This window comes from Scylla paramamosain, chromosome 41 (genome assembly GCF_035594125.1).
Source record: "Scylla paramamosain isolate STU-SP2022 chromosome 41, ASM3559412v1, whole genome shotgun sequence".
NCBI lineage: Eukaryota > Metazoa > Arthropoda > Malacostraca > Decapoda > Portunidae > Scylla > Scylla paramamosain.
Genome location: NC_087191.1, coordinates 86,501 through 92,500, shown reverse-complemented (window position 1 = coordinate 92,500; position 6,000 = coordinate 86,501). Strand labels below are relative to the sequence as shown.

At 39.6% G+C, this 6,000-nt stretch overlaps 1 long non-coding RNA gene across 1 annotated transcript in view; it reads left to right on the top strand.

Moving 5' to 3' along the window:
• LOC135092898 (uncharacterized) overlaps positions 1–6,000 on the top strand; it is a 54,637-nt gene that overhangs the window by 2,120 nt on the left and 46,517 nt on the right. Inside the window, exon 2 of the long non-coding RNA XR_010263112.1 lies at positions 2,817–2,921. This is a non-coding gene — a long non-coding RNA (uncharacterized LOC135092898). The remainder of the gene's footprint in view (positions 1–2,816; positions 2,922–6,000) is intronic.

Below are 6,000 nucleotides of genomic sequence, written 5' to 3'. Positions count from 1 at the left end.
GAGCGCATAACAGAGGTGATAGTGTCTGGCATGGAGGCGTACATTCCTCACTCTTATTCTTGTCCTAAACCTTCTAAACCTTGGTTTACACAGCTTGTTCTCGTGCTATACATGATAAAGAGGTGGCCCACAAAAGGTACTTAAACCTCCCATCACCAGAATCTCATGCACTTTATATTTCTGCCCGGAACCATGCCAAGTCTGTTCTCCAACTAGCCAAAAACTCCTTCATTAACAGAAAATATCAAAACCTTTCAAGATCTAACTCCCCTCGTGATTTCTGGCATCTAGCCAAAAATATCTCCAATAACTTTGCTTCTTCTTTCCCTCCTCTATTTCAACCAGATGGCACCACTGCTATCACATCTATTTCTAAAGCTGAACTCTTCGCTCAAACCTTTGCTAAAAACTCTACCTTAGACGATTCTGGGCTTCTTCCTCCCTCTCCTCCACCCTCTGACTACTTCATGCCACCTATTAAAATTCTTCGCAATGATGTTTTCCATGTCCTCGCTGGCCTAAACCCTCGGAAGGCTTATGGTCCTGATGGAGACCCTCCTATTGTTCTCCGAAACTGTGCCTCCGTGCTTGCACCTTGCCTAGTCAAACTCTTTCAGCTCTGTCTGTCAACATCTACCTTTCCTTCTTGCTGGAAGTTTGCCTACATTCAACCTGTTCCTAAAAAGGGTGACCGTTTTAATCCCTCAAACTACCGTCCTATTGCTTTAATTTCCTGCCTATCTAAAGTTTTTGAATCTATCCTCAACAGGAAGATTCTTAAACATCTATCACTTCACAACCTTCTATCTGATCGCCAGTATGGGTTCCGTCAAGGCCGCTCTACTGGTGATTTTCTGGCTTTCCTTACTGAGTCTTGTTCATCCTCTTTTAGAGATTTTGGTGAAACTTTTACTGTTGTCTTGGACATATCAAAAGCTCTTGATAGAGTCTGGCACAAAGCTTTGATTTCCAAACTACCCTCCTACGGTTTCTATCCTTCTCTCTGTAACTTCATCTCAAGTTTCCTTTCTGACCATTCTATTGCTGCTGTGGTAAACGGTCACTGTTTTTCTCTTAAATCTATTAACAGTGGTGTTCCTCAGGTTTCTGTCCTGTCACCCACTCTCTTCTTATTATTCATTAATGATCTTCTAAACCAAACTTCTTGTCCTATCCACTCCTACGCTGACGATACCACCCTGCACTTTTCCACGTCTTTTCATAGACGTCCAACCCTTCAGGAAGTAAACATATCACGTAGGGAAGCCACAGAAAGCTTGACTTCTGATCTTTCTAAAATTTCTGATTGGGGCAGAGCAAACTTGGTATTCTTCAATGCCTGAAAAACTCAATTCCTCCATCTATCAACGCGACACAACCTTCCAGACAACTATTCCCTCTTCTTCAATGACACTCAACTGTCCCCCTCTTCTACACTGAATATCCTCGGTCTGTCCTTTACTTATAATATGAACTGGAAACTTGACATCTTATTTCTAGCTAAAACAGCTTCTATGAAGTTAGGTGTTCTGAGACGTCTCCGCCAATTTTTCTAACCCACCCCAGCTGCTAACTCTGTACACGAGCCTTATCTGTCCATATATGGAGTATGCTTCACATGTCTGGGGAGGTTCCACTCATACTGCTCTTCTAGACAGGGTGGAATCAAAAGCTTTTCGTCTCAACTCCTCTCCTCTAACTGACTGTCTTCAGCCTCTCTCTCACCACCGCAATGTTGCATATCTAGCTGTCTTCTACCGCTATTTTAATGCTAACTGCTCTTCTGATCTTGCTCACTGCATTCCTTCCCTCCTTCCGCGGCCTCGCTGCACAAGACTTTCTTCTTTTTCTCACCCCTATTCTGTCCACCTCTCTAACGCAAGAGTTAACCAGTATTCTCAATCATTAATCCCTTTCTCTGGTAAACTCTGAACTCCCTGCCTGCTTCTGTATTTCCACCTTCATATGACTTGAATTCCTTCAAGAGGGAGGTTTCAAGACACTTATTCATCAATTTTTGACCACTGCTTTGACCATTTTATGGGACTGGCATTTTTGGGGGCATTTTTTTTATTAGATTTTTGTTGCCCTTGGCCAGTGTCCTTCCTACATTAAAGAAGAAAAAAAAAAAAAAAAAAAATATATATATATATATATATATATATATATATATATATATATATATATATATATATATATATATATATATATATATATATATATACACACACACACACACACACACGAGTGTATAAATGGGAAGGAGGTTTTCTCTTGTACATATTTCGTTGAAACTGATACTGAGTTTAGCGTTTATGATTTTCTTCATGATGTTTTCTTTTTCTTGAAGGAGTGTCTTATTCTCTTTGGTAAGAATATTGATGATTTTCCCGTAGGATATCATCTTCGCCAGATCGCGATTTCGGGTCCTTGTCCCTTCTTCAGTGGCAGAGGAGGTTGTTGTCTTTTCGGAGGTTGTGTAGAGAATGACAGGCCGAGTTTATAGAAAAGAGGGATGAAGAAGAAGAGTCAGTACAGAAGAAGAATAAAAGCTAGAAAATATTGAAAGACAGTAGAAGAGAAAAGATGGTGGGCTAACCACTTTGCTATTTCTGTGTGATGTTTTGTAATATGAGTAGCGTCCCTTCCCTATCAACAAGATTGCTCCTTTTTCTTTCTGTGTCCTATTTCAGTTTCCCTGCCTTGTGTTTTACATAAGAAATATATATGTGAGTTAAAGTTAAATTTTATAATCCATGGCGACTACATATTTATAAGGTAATTACACCTTTTTTTTTTTTTTTTTTTTTTTGCAGAACCACAGTTACTCTACAGCAAGATGTCCGTAGACAAAACACAACTTAGTTCCCGACCGGCGAGATTGCCAGCAGTACGAATGAACAACTTATTTACATTGTAAGGTAAGTAATTTATGAATGTGTAATATACGTGTTAGTACAGTGTGTAGGTGTACTGTGTGTAGTACTGTGTGTTGGTTTCATGTGATGGCACAGGCCGGGATGGGTCTCCCTGTTGCACCGTTCATCTGTGATGTCATTTTCTGTGTTAGAGTATATATGTTCATATAAATTTAGAGTATATATGTTCATATAAATTTAGCAACACTAAAGTTCTTTTTGCCCGGACTTCAGGAGGCAAAACGGGGAGGAATCCTTAGCCTTTCAGGATGTTTGTAGTGCTGGGTGAGAAGATGTGGTCTGTCTTCATCCGTTCTCGTTAATACTATAAATGAGTCCGTGGTCTGGATAATCCTTGTTGCGTATATAATTTGTTCCGAGAGAATCCGTATTAAGCATTGCTTACTTTGCCCGGAGGGGTCTGGGTGTTTGATTTTGACCCTTGGCATTTTGTTAGGAAATTACACACGTTACACAAAAATCCTATAATGGGGCAAAAGCCCGACATACTGCCACATCTAAAAGAAAGTAAAAAGAAGGAGCCTACCTAGGCAAGGCAGTACAGACACCCGATTGCTAACAATCGTCGCAGTGTCCCTACCCCGCGCCTAACACTATCAAGTTGTTGGCCGACCTATCCGGTGGGCTTAAGGCAGCCCTCTAAGGGCCCCCCTTGAGCAAGCCGCGGGGTTCACCGTCACCCACCGGGGGATGCTATGGCCAAAAAGGAAATATAGTTGGAGGGGAAAAGGCACTGCACTAGAGCGGGCTCTCTACCCAGTGGGAGAGGCTGTATATATATATATATATATATATATATATATATATATATATATATATATATATATATATATATATATATATATATATATATATATATATATATATATTCACAAAAGTTGAAAAGAAAAAGTAATTCATCGATCCGTCCTATTTAGTTTCCAGTGTGTCTTCTTATTACAGCTTCCCGCAGTTTCTTTTATTCTCTTATGTTCTTATGTATTTCTACGCAGAAAAAAGGTGAAAGAAGTCGACATGGAATCAGACAAGGGATCAAAGATTCATGGTTTCAATTTAAGGACAAATTAGGAGAAATAGGGAGAAGTGTTATGAGTTGGACGGGAATTACTCTGAGCCTTCGTTTAACATGATCCTTTTATGTAAAACCTTAGATAGACAAACTTAATGTAAGAGGCCTCACGCAATATATTAGTGAAGGTGACTGATGAATAATTGAATATCACAAGGCCAGTCCTAAAAATTTACTCATCTCTAGGAATGAAATCAGCACCGCTTCTATGAAGCCTAATCTTTGAACCTATTGCTTTGAGAAGAGAAAAAAATAAATAAATAAATAAAATAAAATAAATAAATAGATAAATAAATAGAAATAAATAAATAAATAAATAAATAAATAAATAAATAAAATGGACAAAGGTCTATAGACACCCAGCTCAGTATCAGCCATATGTATCCTCAACGTATCGCTCCCACAGCTTCAACAGATTTTTTTTTTTTTATGTAGGAAGGACACTGGCCAAGAGCAACAAAACTCCAATAAAAAAAAAAAAAGCCCATTGAGATGCAAGTCCCAGAACAGGATCCAAAACGGAAGTAAAGTGTCTTGCAACCTCCTTCTTCGAGGAACTCAAGTCGTAGGAAAGTGGAAATACAAAAGCAGGCAGGGAGTTCCAGAGTTTACCAGAGAAAGGGATCAATGACTGAAAATATTGGTTAACTCTTGCATTAGAGAGGTGGACAGAATAGGGGTGAGAGAAATAAGAAAATCTTCTGCAGCAAAGATACGGGAGGAGGGGAGGCATGGAGTTAGCAAGATCATAAGAACAGTGAGCATGAAAATAGCGGTAGAAGACAGCTAGAGATGCAATGTTGCGATGATGAGAGAGAGGTTGAAGACAACCAGTTAGAGGAGAGGAGCTGATGAGACGAAAAGCATTTTTTCTGCCTGCCTAGAATAACGGTTTGAGGGGAAACCCCCAGATATGTGAAGCATACTCCATACATGGACGAATAAGGTCCTTGTACAGAGTTTGTAGGTGGAGAAGTGAGGAAAACTGGCGGAGACGTCTCAGAACGTCTAACTCATTGAAACTGTTTAAGCTAGAGAGAAGATGTGAAGTGTCCAGTTTAAATTATAAGTAAAGAACAGAACGAGGAGATAGTTCTCTGGAGGTTTGTGTCGAGCTGATAGATTAAGAAATTGAGTTCTTGATGCATTGAACAATACTAAGTTTTCTCTGCCACAATCAGAAATTTTAGAAAGATCAGAAATCAGGCGTTCTGGGTCTTCCCTGCGTGAAATCTTTACTTCGTGAAGGGTTGTAGGTCTACGAAAAGACGCGAAAAGTGCAGGGTAGGAGTGGATAATACAGAAAGTTTGGTATAGAAGGTCACTGATGAGTAATAAGAAGAGAGTGAGTGACAGGACAGAACCCTAAGAAACACCACTATTAATAGATTTAGGAGAATAATGACTGTATATCACAGCAGCAATAGAACGGTCAGAAACGAAACTTGAAATGAGGTTACAGACAAAAGGATAAAAGCCGTAGGAGAGTAGTCTGGAAGTCAAAGCTTTGTGCCAGACTCTGTCAAAACTTTTAGATATGTTCAAGGCAACAGCAAAAGTTTCATCAAAAATATCTAAAGGATGATGCCCAAGACTCAGTAAGGAAAGCCATAGGATCACCAGTACACCAGCCTTGACGGAACTCTTACTAGCGATCAGACAGAAGATTATGAAGTGATAGATGTTTAAGAATATTCCTGTTGAGGATAGACTGAAAACTTTAGATAGGCAGGAAATTAAAGCAATAGGACGGTAGATAAAGGTACTACTGTAGAACGGTCATCCTTTTAAGGAACAGGCTAAATGTAAGCAAGCTTCCAGCAAGAAGGAAAGGTATATGTTGACAGACAGAGTTGAAAGAGTTTGACCAGGCAAGGTGCAAGCGGGGAGGGACAGTTTCAGAGCACAATATGAGGGACACCATCAGGTACATAAGCCTTTCGAGGGTTAAGGCCAGTGAGGCCATGGAAAACATCACTGGGAATTTTAATA